The sequence below is a fragment of the Eleutherodactylus coqui genome, chromosome 6 (genome assembly GCF_035609145.1).
Source record: "Eleutherodactylus coqui strain aEleCoq1 chromosome 6, aEleCoq1.hap1, whole genome shotgun sequence".
In the NCBI taxonomy this organism is placed as follows: Eukaryota; Metazoa; Chordata; class Amphibia; order Anura; family Eleutherodactylidae; genus Eleutherodactylus; species Eleutherodactylus coqui.
In genome coordinates, this window is record NC_089842.1 from 48,178,373 (window position 1) to 48,193,999 (window position 15,627).

Consider the following 15,627-nt stretch of genomic DNA (forward strand, 5'->3'; position numbering starts at 1 on the left):
AAACCTTTGCACTGCATAGGGTACTATCCCCTGAGTTGCACAGACGGACGCACTAAGTAACTGATCTGGAGTTTGCTTTCTCACAGATCACGGAGCTTATTAGTCCCGCAGTGTTATATTTTACTGCGTTATATGGGGCATTTTCCCCAGAGTTGCACAGATTAGCGCACTAGCAATCCATTTGACGGTTGCCCCACAGAGACCGTGGAGTTTACTGAGCGATGACAGCTACACCTCTGCTTTACTAGATACGCAGTGCTACTTTTTAGTGCATAGATCACCTGGGTGCTATACGAAGCAACCTATAGGGATGCAGTGTTATAAGATTATCTTGGTAGATTAGAGAGGGGGCTCCGCATACCATCTCCTCTGGGGCATTATCGCATCGACCCACAAAACTATGGGAGCCGACTGCGTCACTGCTTTATATTAATGAAGCTCCCCGGAAAGGTGTGCACTTAGTTGAGTCTGACATTCACAGAAAGCTGGAAATATCCAACATCCGAATGGTAATTCCTTTTTCACGAGAAGTGAGGTGGCGATGTCCATGACGGGACCCAACCGCTAAACAAGTAGAGACTATCATATGTTCTGCTAGCCATCCAATCTTGAAGACAGTCGTTTAGTAGTATGACTACCTTACATTAGCTTGTGGTGATTATCACCTTCGCTCCTGATGAACTGTCCCTAATCAGGACAGGGAAACGCGTTGAGCACCTATTCTCTCTCGATCAATCAACACTCTGCTACGATCGAGTTTTCCTATAGCATTCACCGTATCGCATAATTATTCAAAGACCAACATCCATAATCCCAGAATTGGACTTGGATGTATATCTTGATAGCATCAGACCAGAATAAGGTCCGACTACTATTCAAGACCGTATATCATCTATTGATAACAGCGACACCTTCAAGCTGTGTACTTTTACAACTACTACGCTCTAATAGTATCTTAAAGTGAACAAATCACATGATAATAGCCTCCCTAAATCTCATAGGGGACGAGCTATCTTATACGACCAATCTATCATAGTTGGTCTTGTATACTCTACCGTATATGTCACTTGTGATAGTTTGATGTTTGTAAGTGTTATGTGTCTGCCCACGTTTTTTAATCCTAATTTAATAAAAGTTATTAAGTTTTGGATCTATATCTGTGAAGGGCTTCTGATTTAATATATATAGATTCCTATATCACTGTGGTTCCCCTTACTAATGAAAGGGGACCCAAAGGCTGCTTGCCGCAAAGGAAGACACCAGTATTATAAGTGGCACATGGTAGGTGGTGACCACTGACGTAACTATAGGGGATGCACAGGATACAGTTGCACCGGGCCCAGGGGCCTTAGGGGGCCCTTAAGGCCTCTCTTCTCCGTATAGGGAGCCCAGTACTATGAATAAAGCAACATAGTTGGGGGCCCTGTTACAGGTTTTGCATTGGGACCCAGGAGCTTTAGGTTACGCCTCTGGTGGTGGTGACCCTATAATAGATATGATATTGGGGCCCAGGAGCTTCATGTTGCTTCTCTGGTTAGTGCAACACTTTTTTCCATCAGCACCAAAAAGGACTCATATAACACCCTGAGACTTTTTCCTTCTAAAATCTATAAGAGGTGGGAAAACGTGATGCCTGGCAAAGTGGGCTCACTGTGAGGCAGGGTGCTTCATTGGCTTATGGAATGTTATAGATTTTGCAACATGCCATGAATAAGAGCTATTGCTCAAAATATATAGGTACTTTTATACCTATGTATGGTTTTTACTCCCATTGTTTTACATAATAAAGCTCTTACATGTGATTCTGGACATGCTGGCCTTTCTTCAAGTATATGTTAGTCCATATATTATTACTTCAGAGCCTATTTAATCAGAGTTCTTGTTAAATTATATTTTATTAGCCATTTTAACTCCTTAATAGAGATGAGCGAACGTGTTCTTCCGAGCTTGATATTCGTGCGAATATTAGGGTGTTCGGTATGTTCGTTATCCGTAACGAACACCATGCGGTATCCGGGTTACTTAAACTTTCTTCCCTGAGACGTTAGCGCTTTTTTTTGGCCAATATAAAGACAGGGAAGGCATTACAACTTCCCCCTGCAACGTTTAAGCCCTATACCACCCCCCTGCTGTGAGTGGCTGGGGAGATCAGGTGTCCGCCTGATATGAAAGTCTGCCCCTCCCGCGGTTCGCTATGGATGCATTCTATATGCGCTCAATGGGGCCAGCGGCAGCAGCGCTGACCCCATTGAGAACATATAGAAGACAAATCCTTCTTCTCTGGCACAGCTGTAACAGCTGTAGCAGAGAAGAACGATGTTTGCCCATTGAATTCAATGGAGCGGCAATACAGCATGTTCCACTGAATGCAATGGGCTGCCGGCGATCGCAGGATGAATGGTCGGAAAGGGGTTAAATATATAACCCCTTTCCTGCAATTCATCCAGAAATGTGTTACACTAAAAATATATACCGGCGTATAAGGCGACGGGGCGTATAAGACGACCCCCCAACTGTCACCTTATACGCCGGTAATACAGTGGAGCAAAGAATAAAAAGCATTACTTACGTTTTTAGATGATCTGTGGCGCTCCTGCAGGCTGTCACTCCCTCCTGGTCCACGGCAGAGTATTGCTTTCTCCACGAAAGACTTTAAATCCCTGCCTCCAGAAAGACATGTGCCTTCAGCCAATCACAGCCAATGACAATGATGTCATTGAATGGCTGTGATTGGCTGTGTTTCTGGAGGCGGGGATTTCAAGGCTTGAAATCCCCGCCTCCAGAAACACAGCCAATCAATTTTCTGACAAGTAGGTGGAGTTTAGTTGAAGGGGACGAGGGGAAGGGGAGTTTAGTTGAAGGGGACACCACTAAGTTTACTATAATTAAAACTAGAAACTGGCATAAATTCTAATGCAAATCTACACAAGCTCATAGCTGGCATAGATTTACCTTTGTGGTGCACAGACTGACCAACGATGCACTAACTTTATTTAAAGGCGGTACCTCTTAATGCATTTGCTGCATCTTACTCCAGTGCGCTGCTATGAAGAAACGTCATAAAGTGGCCACTTTTTAGTAAAGTTCCCCAATATGTCTTAAGCGCTTACACTCCCGTCACAGTAAATAATTTATTGTTCTGCATTCACAGAGGTTGTGTTGTTGCCACCACTCAGACACATTTATGATTAAGTAGCAATATATTAAAATAAATATGAAATAAATGATGGGGAAAATTCTATGTGAACAGAGCGCAGCTTTATCCAGAGTGAAAACTCTTACAAATAATCTCCTTATGTTTCCCCGGGGAGAGCAGAAGTCAGTACATATTAACCCTGACGTTGTAGCGGCTCCCTATGGAGGAAATGTATATGTGTGGAGCTTAGGTTTGTTAAGGAAAACTTTAAATTATTCTTTGACCTAAAAATTGCCCTTGACAATTGTATTATGTAGAGGAAAGTGAGCTCTCCTAGCAAATAACCATTAATAAGGCCCGGACACTACCGCAGCTCCTACAAAAATCATTGAGATTACCGTGCATTATATTGCCTTATGGTATCCAACCTCTTGCAGCATGTGCAGTTTATAGAGTGGGATCCCCGAATCAAGAACCCCACCCTGTTTTATTATTTACCACTGACTCCACTATGGATCCAAACTATGGGCTCCAGAGGGGATGTTAAAATGGGAGGGGTTGAATACATAGGCAACAACAACCAACTCTTCTCAGCCTGAAGCTTTTACAGCTGCTAGATCTAAATTCTGAAGTTTGGCTGTAAAGACATATCACTTAAAGGAGTTGTCCCAGGATCTTGGGATACGGAAAGATATGGCATCTATAACTGATCGGAAGTGGTCCGTTGTTTGGGATTCCTGCCTATCAACAGGGGCGTAACTATAGAGGATGCAGGGGATGCGTTTGCACCCGGGCCCAGGAGCCTTAGGGGGGCCCATAAGGCCTCTCTTCTCCATATAGGGAACCCAGTATTATGAGTAAAGCATTATAGTTGGGGGCCCTGTTACAAGTTTTGCATCGGGGCCCGGGAGCTTCAAGTTACCTCTCTACCTATCAACTAATCCCTGACACCGCTGTCAGTATGGAAAGTGCAGGAGGCAGATTGTGCTGGCTGTACTGCAGTGGCCCAGTTTGGTAGTGCAGGCACAGCTTCTATTGAATGCAGTGGGAGCTGTGCCTGCACTACCAAACCAGGCTGCTGAAGTACTGACAGCACAATCCGTTTCCAGCAATGTTCATACTGACAGCAGTGCTGGGGATTAGTTGACTGGTGGGGATTTCGAGCAACGCATGTCCGCCAGTCATTTGTTGATGATACAGATGAGCAAACGTACTCGTCCGAGCTTGATACTCGTTCGAGTATTAGCGTGTTCGAGATGCTCGTTACTCGAGGCGAGTACCACGCAATGTTCGAGTTACTTTCACTTTCATCTCTGAGACGTTAGCGCGCTTTTCTGGCCAATAGAAAGACAGGGAAGGCATTACAACTCCCCCCTGCGACGTTCAAGCCCTATACCACTCCCCTGCAGTGAGTGGCTGGCGAGATCAGGTGTCACCCGAGTATATAAATCGGCCGTGCAGAGCATTGCGTCCTGCAGTAATTTTACATAGTTCACGGCCAGTAGTGCTGGTGAGGCAGGGACAGTGAAAGACATATCCAGTCTATATAGGCAGTGGGCTTTTCCAAAAAAATTTGGGAAAAAAAATCTATTTGGGCTGCCTGTGACCGTCCTGACTGTACTGCGTCTCTGCTGGGGGTAGTTGTCCTAATTCATTCGCAGCCAGCTAAGTGTTACAGCAGGCTTGCGCAAAATTCTTTCCTGCCTCTGCTGTGCGTTCCGTAAGCGAAGTCAGCCTCCAACCACAGGCCAATAAGCGGCACATTTAATTACAGCGTTCTGTTTCTGCACTACTGGTAATACAGCATGCTGAGGGGTAGGGGTAGGCCTAGAGGACGTGGACGCGGGCGAGGACGCGGAAGCCCAAGTCAGGGTGTGGGCACAGGCCGAGCTCCTGATCCAGGTGTATCGCAGCCGACTGCTGCGGGATTAGGAGAGAGGCACGTTTCTGGCGTCCCCACATTCATCTCACAATTAATGGGTCCACGCGGTAGACCTTTATTAGAAAATGAGCAGTGTGAGCAGGTCCTGTCGTGGATGGCAGAAAGTGCATCCAGCAATCTATCGACCACCCAGAGTTCTGCGCCGTCCACTGCTGCAACTCTGAATCCTCTGGCTGCTGCTCCTCCTTCCTCCCAGCCTCCTCACTCCATTACAATGACACATTCTGAGGAGCAGGCAGACTCCCAGGAACTGTTCTCGGCCCCTGCCCAGAATGGGCAGCAATGGTTCCGAATCCTCTCCCACTGGAGGAGTTTGTCGTGACCGATGCCCAACCTTTGGAAAGCTCCCGGGGTCCGGGGGATGAGGCTGGGGACTTCCGGCAACTGTCTTAAGAGCTTTCAGTGGGTGAGGAGGACGATGAGATACAGTTGTCTATCACTCAGGTAGTAGTAATTGGAGTAAGTCCGAGGGAGGAGCGCACAGAGGATTCGGAGGAAGAGCAGCAGGACGATGAGGTGACTGACCCCACCTGGTTTGCTACGCCTACTGAGGACAGGTCTTCAGAGGGGGAGGCAAGTGCAGCAGCAGGGCAGGTTGGAAGAGGCAGTGCGGTGGCCAGGGGTAGAGGCAGGGCCAGACCGAATAATCCACCAACTGTTTCCCAAAGCGCCCCCTCGCGCCATGCCACCCTGCAGAGGCCGAGGTGCTCAAAGGTCTGGCAATTTTTCACTGAGAGTGCAGACGACCGACGAACAGTGGTGTGCAACCTTTGTTCCACCAAGATCAGCCGGGGAGCCACCACCACCAGCCTCACCACCACCAGCATGCGCAGACATATGATGGCCAAGCACCCCACAAGGTGGGACGAAGGCCGTTCACCGCCTCCGGTTTGCACCGCTGCCTCTCCCCCTGTGCCCCAACCTGCCACTGAGATCCAACCCCCCTCTCAGGACACAGGCACTACCGTCTCCTGGCCTGCACCCACACCCTCAACTCCGCTGACCTCGGCCCCATCCACCAATGTCTCTCAGCGCACCGTCCAGCCGTCGCTAGCGCAAGTGTTGGAGCGCAAGCGCAAGTACGCCGCCACGCACCCGCACGCTCAAGCGTTAAACGTGCACATAGCCAAATTTATCAGCCTGGAGATGCTGCCGTATAGGGTTGTGGAAACGGAGGCTTTCAAAGGTATGATGGCGGCGGCGGCCCCGCGCTACTCAGTTCCCAGTCGCCACTACTTTTCCCCAATGTGCCGTCCCAGCCCTGCACGACCACGTCTCCCGCAACATTGTACGCGCCCTCACCAACGCGGTTACTGCCAAGGTCCAATTAACAACGGACATGTGGACAAGCACAGGTGGGCAGGGCCACTATATCTCCCTGACGGCACATTGGGTGAATTTAGTGGAGGCTGGGACAGAGTCAGAGCCTGGGACCGCTCACGTCCTACCCACCCCCAGAATTGCGGGCCCCAGCTCGGTGGTGGTATCTGCGGCGGTGTATGCTTCCTCCACTAAACCACCCTCCTCCTCCTCCTCCTACGCAACCTCTGTCTCGCAATCAAGATGTGTCAGCAGCAGCACGTCGCCAGCAGTCGGTGTCGCGCGGCATGGCAGCACAGCGGTGGGCAAGCGTCAGCAGGCCGTGCTGAAACTACTCAGCTTAGGAGAGAAGAGGCACACGGCCCACGAACTGCTGCAGGGTCTGACAGAGCAGACCGACCGCTGGCTTGCGCCGCTGAGCCTCCAACCGGGCATGGTCGTGTGTGACAACGGCCGTAACCTGGTGGCGGCTCTGCAGCTCGGCAGCCTCACGCACGTGCCATGCCTGGCCCACGTCTTTAATTTGGTGGTTCAGCGCTTTCTGAAAAGCTACCCACGCTTGTCAGACCTGCTCGGAAAGGTGCACCGGCTCTGCGCACATTTCCGCAAGTCCCACACGGACGCTGCCACCCTGCGCACCCTGCAACATCGGTTTCATCTGCCAGTGCACGACTGCTGTGCGACGTGCCCACACGGTGGAACTCTACGCTCCACATGTTGGCCAGGCTCTATGAGCAGCATAGAGCTATAGTGGAATACCAACTCCAACATGGGCGGCGCAGTGGGAGTCAGCCTCCTCAATTCTTTACAGAAGAGTGGGCCTGGTTGGCAGACATCTGCCAGGTCCTTGGAAACTTTGAGGAGTCTACCCAGATGGTGAGCGGCGATGCTGCAATCATTAGCGTCACCATTCCTCTGCTATGCCTCTTGAGAAGTTCCCTGCAAAGCATAAAGGCAGACGCTTTGCGCTCGGAAACAGAGGCGGGGGAAGACAGTATGTCGTTGGATAGTCAGAGCACCCTCCTGTCTATATCTCAGCGCGTTGAGGAGGAGGAGGAGGAGGGGGAGGAGGATGAGGGGGAAGAGACAGCTTGGCCCACTGCTGAGGGTACCCATGCTGCTTGCCTGTCATCCTTTCAGCGTGTATGGCCTGAGGAGGAGGAGGAGGAGGAGGAGGAGGAGGATCCTGAAAGTGATCTTCCTAGTGAGGACAGCCATGTGTTGCGTACAGGTACCCTGGCACACATGGCTGACTTCATGTTAGGATGCCTTTCTCGTGACCCTCGCGTTACACGCATTTTGGCCACTATGGATTACTGGGTGTACACACTGCTCAACCCACGGTATAAGGAGAACCTTTCCACTCTCATACCCAAAGAGGAAAGGGGTTCGAGAGTGATGCTATACCACAGGACCCTGGCGGACAAACTGATGGTAAAATTCCCATCCGACAGCGCTAGTGGCCGAAGGCGCAGTTCCGAGAGCCAGGTAGCAGGGGAGGCGCGGAGATCAGGCAGCATGTACAGCACAGGCAGGGGAACACTCTCTAAGGCCTTTGACAGCTTTCTGGCTCCCCAGCAAGACTGTGTCACCGCTCCCCAGTCAAGGCTGAGTCGGCGGGAGCACTGTAAAAGGATGGTGAGGGAGTACGTAGCCGATCGCACGACCGTCCTCCGTGACGCCTCTGCCCCCTACAACTACTGGGTGTCGAAGCTGGACACGTGGCCTGAACTCGCGCTGTATGCCCTGGAGATGCTTGCTTGTCCTGCGGCTAGCATCTTGTCAGAGAGGGTGTTTAGTGCGGCTGGGGGAATCATCACAGATAAGCGTACCCGCCTGTCAACCGACAGTGCTGACAGGCTTACACTCATCAAGATGAACAAAGCCTGGATTTTCCCAGACTTCTCTTCTTTACCAGCGGACAGCAGCGATACCTAAACAATACGTAGGCTGCACCCGCGGATGGAAGCATTGTTCTCTATCACCATAAAAAACGTGGACCTTTTAGCTTCATCAATCTGTGTATAATATTCCTCCTCCTCCTCCTGCTCCTCCTCCTGAAACCTGACGTAATCACGCTGAACGGGCAATTTTTCTTAGGCCCACAAGGGTCAGTCATATAATTTTTGTAAACAATTTTTATACGTTTCAATGCTCATTAAAGCGTTGAATCTTGCACCTGCTGTCCAGGGCACTGCAATGGGATACATTTATGTACAGCCGGTGGGTTCCAGGGAGCCACCCATGCTGTGGGTGCACACGGAATTCCCATTGCGGAGTTGTACCTGCCTGTGACTATTTATAAAATACTGCGGTCTGACTGGGGCATGCAGACACCTTGACAGAATGAATAGTGTGTGGCACATAGGTTCCCCATTTCTATGCCCACGTGTGAAGCTCCTGATGGCGGTGGCACAGGATTATATTTCTCATTGCCTCTGTACAGCATTGTGGACTATCGCCCCGCCCCTTTTAAAGAGGGTCGCTGCCTAGCCGTGCCAACCCTCTGCAGTGTGTGCCTGCGGTTCCTCCTCATGGCAGACACACTTATAAATAGACATGAGGGTGGTGTGGCATGAGGGCAGCTGAAGGCTGCGCAGGGACACTTTGGTGTGCGCTGTGGACACTGGGTCGTGCGGGCGGGGGGGGGGGGGGTTGGGCAGCATGTAACCCAGGAGAAGTGGCAGCGGAGTGTCATGCAGGCAGTGATTGTGCTTTGTTGGAGGTAGTGTGGTGCTTAGCTAAGGTATGCATTGCTAATGAGGGTTTTTCAGAAGTAAAAATTGTTGGGAGGGGGGCACTCTTGCCGCTATTGTGGCTTAATAGTGGGACCTGGGAACTTGAGATGCAGCCCAACATGTAGCCCCTCGCCTGCTCTATCCGTTGCTGTGTCGTTCCCATCACTTTCTTGAATTGCCCAGATTTTCACAAATGGAAACCTTAGCGAGCATCGGCGATATACAAAAATGCTCGGGTTGCCCATTGACTTCAATGGGGTTCGTTACTCGAAACGAACCCTCAAGCATCGCGAAAATTTCGTCCCGAGTAACGAGCACCCGAGCATTTTGGTGCTCGCTCATCTCTAGTTGATGACTTATCCTGAGGATAGTTCATCAATAGAAAAAATCGCCAAAGTCCTAGGCAACCCCTTTAAGTACATTTCAGCCTCTCTCCCAGCAGGTGCATTTTAACATATAGGTGGACCCGGCACAAAAATTTCAGGAGCAAGTAAATATAAAACAACAATTTACACTGCTTACAAAATGTCTCATTTCGTTGATTCCCAATGTGTTGGGGTAGTCAGCATGTACCTTCTGCGCACATTCAAACTCCTTAGTCAAGACTCAAAACTCGAGGTATTGTCCCTCCATAGACTGCTGGCCCCAAAACTGGCTATAAAAGTGTCTACAACAGGACTGGCAAGTCATTATCATAGACAGTGAGAAAGACTGCTCTCTTGCTATAACAGAACGTCTTGACTGCAGGCAATGTAAACCAGACAATCTCTGACTCACAAATGGCACCGACTTATCGGCAGGTGCGGAAGATCCAAGATGGTGCGATGGCTCCAAAAGTTTATCCTGCACGTACATGTACAGAGTTAGAACTGGGGTGTCTCAGGTATTGCTCAGCCCCATATACATTGCACCATTCCTATTCAGTTTTTCACTATTTTTGTTGAGCTTTGTAATGATAACGCCTTCTGTTCAGTCTTCCGGAGACTAGCTGTATCACAACCCCTGATGCTTCCTCTTCCAGGCCATGTTATACCATGGGACCTCTATCTAATGTATCAGGTGCCACCTTCAGTATCCACCTATTACCGAGGCACACCACTTTTGAGCCATCGGACCTGGTAACTGTCCCATGCCACCAGTTGTCACTTGTATAACGGTTCAGTTCTGATACATTTTCTCCATCCTGCATATAACATAACAAAACAAGATGTACATTAACAGGTTACCACGGGAGGTAGTGAGTTCTCCTTCAATGGAAGTGTTCAATCAAAGGCTGGACAAATACCTGTCTGGGATGATTTAGTGAATCCTGCACTGAGCAGGGGGTTGGACCCGATGACCCTGAAGGTCCCTTCCAACTCTACCATTCTATGATTTTATGAACATTAAACGGGTTTTCCAAGGAAACACTATTGATAATCAACTGATCAGGCGCCCACTGTCCATGGCAAAAACAGGGGCCTGGAGCGGAAGCTGTTGCTTTGACCCTTGTGTAGCGGCCGACGCTTGTAACTGCAGGCACAGCCCTCATCAAAATCAATGGGAGCTACACCTGCAGTTACAAGCCCCAGCCACTAAACGGGTTTGTAGCAGTAGCTTTTGTTGCGTACCCATGTGTGTTGCAGGGCTGACAGCTGGCAGACCCACACTGATCAACTATTGATTACCTAGCCTGAGGATAGGTGATCAATAGTATTTCCCTGGGAACTGCTTTAATAAATAAACAATAAAACCACTTTCTTCCTCCCTTACAAATGTACCTTGTAGATCGGTGAGGGTTTCACCACTGAGACCCTAAATGATCTCAAGAATGGGGGTTCTGTGTCCCCCATTGGGGTTACTGCCCCTCCATAGTGAGGAGGAGACAGAATGAAGTGTTGGTCACGGAAGCGCAGCATTCACTCTCAATGGGACTGCTAAGATACCTGAGCAGGTCCATATTGTCACATTGTGCTCCTGGAACCTGTTGTTCTTTGGGTTTCCACTGCTGCAGATGTGGTTGATTTGGTTGGCTAATGATGTGGAGTTCTCTAGTCAGCCAATCACCACCGGTCTGCTGCATATAATTGCCAGCTCCTCCTACTAGAGGGTGCTGGTCATTTATCCATTTATTTCATTCGCTCTCAGAACCCTGGTGCTTGGAGTCAGGCATGCTTGCATGTTCTGCTTTGATGTTGCTTGCATGCATGAGGTTCTGGGTGGGATTCCCTCATCTGTTTGCTGGTGTGAACAATGACATGTTCCATGTCTATGTAGGTGACCAGACATTAGATGTGAACTGTACTGTTCAGTGTGTATTTTGCTGTATTTCCTTTGTCTGGTGTTCCTGCCTGGTACCATCTAGGGTGGGCCAGGCCCCTAGGTCCCAGCATAGGGCCATCCCTATTGGAATGATCGCCCCACTTGCAGGTAGGACCCCCTTTGGGTTTTGGTTGCCTTGTTAGAGTACAGCCTCACAAGGCAATTAAGACCCTTGACGCGGGCCTATGAGCTTCTGTACTTTAGCTGAAGCCCTAACTAATACCTCATAATTATTAGTTATTCCATCTGCTGTTATGTGTTGGTGTTCTTGGTAAGTGTTTTGGCGTTTGTCAGTCATTGTTGGATATCTGCTCGCACACCTATTTATCTGTCATTCCATTACAGTTCTGTTGTTGTCGATTGTTTGCATGCACATTCAGTTTATTGTTGTTGGTGTCCTGCGTGTATGCCCATCCCATTCCTCTCTCCTTCCTTTCCCTGGCCTGCATGGACGTGACATAGAGGCCATTTAAGTTTGCCCTCGATGTGGTGTGGCTTACGCTGAAGGTGACCGGTACATAATGACCAGCCTTACTTTATTTTCTAGAACATTGCAAGATATTACCTGTGTTTTATGCTTTCTCCTGGTTTGACATGGGTGAATTTGCACTAGGCCCATTGAATAAGTCCTGCGCGACGTTCTGTCAATAGAAGAGGTTGTCATTAGAGATGAGCGAGCATACTCGCTAAGGGCAATTGCTTGAGCGAGTACCTGCCCGCTCGAGAAAAAAGGTTCGGGTGACGGCGCAGGGGAGCGGTGAGTTGCGCCAGTCAGCAGAGGGGAGCGGGGGGGGGGGGGGGGAGAGATCTCCCCTCCGTTCCACCCCGCTCTCCCCCCGCAGCTGCCTGCCCACCGCCGGCACCCGAACCTTTTCTCTGGAGCGGGCAGGTACTCGCTAAGGGCAATGCTCGCTCGAGCAATTGCCCTTAGCCAGTATGCTCGCTCATCACTAGTTGTCATCTTTATTTCCCCTCTGGGTTACTCGCTCCTTGTCATGACTTAGATGCGTCTGTCTGGGACATTTAAATACCGCTGTCAAAGCATTAACAGCAATGATCTGAGTTATCTCCGATCGTGGCTGCAACTGTCAGGTGTCGACTTTCAAAGGCAACTAATACCCACCATGTATGTGGTTTCACATCTACGTTGGAACCTCCAGCTGAATGTTTTGTCGCAGATCTGCATGCAGCGCTTTTTCTTCCATCCAAAATCCGGGGAGCTGGGCAAAAAAAGTGGGCAGACCCCATTATAGTCAATAGGGTCCTCCCGGCGCTTTTCGGTTCTGTCCAGAGATGCAGCCGTTCGGACGCAGTGATTCTCCTTTCCTGCTCCCTGAACGAAGCAGGAAGGCAGAATCCCAAATACAGGTGTGAACCAAACCTTTCTTTTACTATACAAAGTAGGATGAAGAAGAAGAGAAAGCCCTTTGGCTGGAACACATGGGCGTAACAACTAAATGTAAACCCAAAGGGCCCACTAGGAAGATACCAGCAGGGGCGTAACTATAGAGGATGCAGGGGATGCGGTTGCACCCGGGCCCTGGAACCTTAGGGGGCCCATAAGACCTCTCTTCTCTATATAGGGAACCCAGTACTATGAGAAAAGCATTATAGTTGGGGGCCCTGTTACAAGTTTTGCATCGGGGTCCGGGAGCTTCAAGTTACGCCTCTGGATACCAGTATCATAAATGGCACATGGTAATTGTGGGTCCTTTTTACAAACTTTTTATCAGGGCCCAGCTACATTCGCACAAGTAGAAAACATGTCTTATCATCGTTCTGTCTTATCATATCATACTTTTAATTAAAGTAAGAGCAACAGTTTTTGGCAAGTGTCTCCGAGTATAACAGTTCTTGAGTTGCTAAATCTCCCGGAGGGGCACATGGGTGTAAGTGTTGCAGCCTGCTGTGTATAATTAACAGGATAGTGTGTGCATGAATCAAGATCTCAATGGAGCTGAGAGAATATGATCATCCAATTCTTCAACGAGCGCGGTGGTGGAAATTAAATCTTTAGCAGCAATCCCCAATCCACTAAAAGGGATTTAAGATCAGTAGCCTCCCTTCATCCTTAATTCTTTTATCCGTCCTGCCAAATCCTTAACTGTCTCCCCACCCACAGCTGGCTCTCTCTTAAGTGTATTCATATTCCCCCCCATAAAACCTCTATGGATTGGTTTGAGTTTAAAATCCTATTAGTCTTAAATTAATTGTCATTTCTCGCGGAGCAGTCAGTTGGAACTGCAGGCTGAGACCTGTAATAATTAACTGGGAAAAGGTTACTGGGACCAGCAGATGAAGATCTCATACTGGGCTTTAGTAAAAGGAATTGTTTCCTCTCCTCCCTACTTTCTATTATCTTATCCCACGTCCCATCCTCCTTAGCTTATACGGGCCCTTTATCTGCCGGGCAATGGACCACAGGGCTTTAAAACCTGAAATGTAATTCTTCACATCTCCTTCATGAGGCTCAGTTCATTCTAGCAAGAAATTGAGAAAAGGAGCTAAAAAGTGAATGTTTAACATGGAGAACAATAAAAAAAAAATCTTAAAAACATTTCTATAATTATACTAGGATATTTTTTATTTTTGTGGCTCACTTAAAATGTTTCATGTTTTCCATTGAAGTATCAAATTAAAAAATTAGCACAATAGATGAAAAAAACTAAATTTATACAAAAAGTTCTCTGTAGTATCAGCAATGTGTTGCTATATGTTTGCAATATGAGCCCTCCCCCAAAAATAAGCCCTAGTCGCGTTACATAAGGGGGAAAAAAAGTAATACTTACCTAGCAGGCTCGGTCCAGGTCCTCCTGCTGCTGTCCAGAGATCCACTGTGCGTCCTGCAGTTCTCGTTCACCACACAGAAGATCACTTCTTGGTTACAGGAAGTGATGGCTTTGATTGGTTTTTGAGTGCTGCTCGACTAATCAATGCGGCGCTTGATGAACCAATTTGATGGCTGTGATTAGTTCATCAGGTAAAGCATTGATTGGCTGAGCAGCGGTCGAAGAACCAATCACAGCCATCGCGTTGTGGAGGCAGGATTTATGATTAGGCCAATCAATGCTGCGGCTCAGCGTGTCGGAGCTCCGGAGAGCAGCGGGAGGAACCTGGACCGAGTCTGCTAAGTATAATAAGACGTCCCCTAAAAATAAGACCTAGTGCTTAATATAAGACAGGGTCTTATTTTCGGGGAAACACGGTAGTATGTAACAAATAAATTTTAATACAGTATAGCGTTTGAGTTATATACAATTTTTTGCAGCTCTGTGGGGAAAAAACACCAAAACGCTATAAATTACTTCATGTTACAGTACTGTGCAAAAGTTTTAGGCAGATGTGGAAAAAATGCTGCAAAGTAAGAATGTTTTCAAACCGACGTTTTTATAGTTTTTGGTCAATTAATAAAATGCTAAGTGAATTAATAAAAGAGAAATCTAAATCAAATCAGCATTTGGTGTGAGGCCCTTTGCCTTCAAAACAGCTACAGTTCTTCTAGGTACAGTTGTTGAAAAGACTCGGCAGGGAGCAGAGGCGTAACTTGAAGCTCCCTGACCCTGATGCAAAACTTTTAACAGGCCCCCCAACTATAATGCTTTACTCATAGTACAGGGTTCCATATATGGAGAAGAGAGGCCTTATGGGCCCCTAAAGCTCCTGGGCCGGGGTGCAACCGCATCCCCTGTATCCTCTATAATTACGCCCATGGCAGGGAGGTTCTTCCAGACATCTTGCAGAGCTAAGTACAGATCTCTGGATGTCGGCTTCCTCAAATCCTTCTGTCTCATCATGTAATCTCAAACAGACCGGGTGATGGTGAGATCAGGCTCTGTGGGGCCATATAATCACTTCCAGGACTCCTTGTTCTTCTTTATGCTGAAGGTAGTTCTCAATGACATTGGCTGGATGTTTGGGTTCATTGTCTTCCTGCAAAATAAATTTGGAGTCAATCAGGTGCCTTCTATTTTTGAAAAAAAAACTTACTTTGCAGCATTTTTTCCACATCCGCCTAAAACTTTTACATTGTTTTGTACATGTCATTACCATAATGTGAATATTAAATACATATACTTATACTTTATATTGTATGCTGAAGAGCGTGCTGTATGCGGTACACTGACCTCATCATGTCAGCACTGTACCCATACAGCACAATATTTACCAGCGAAGATGCTCTATAGGGGGTA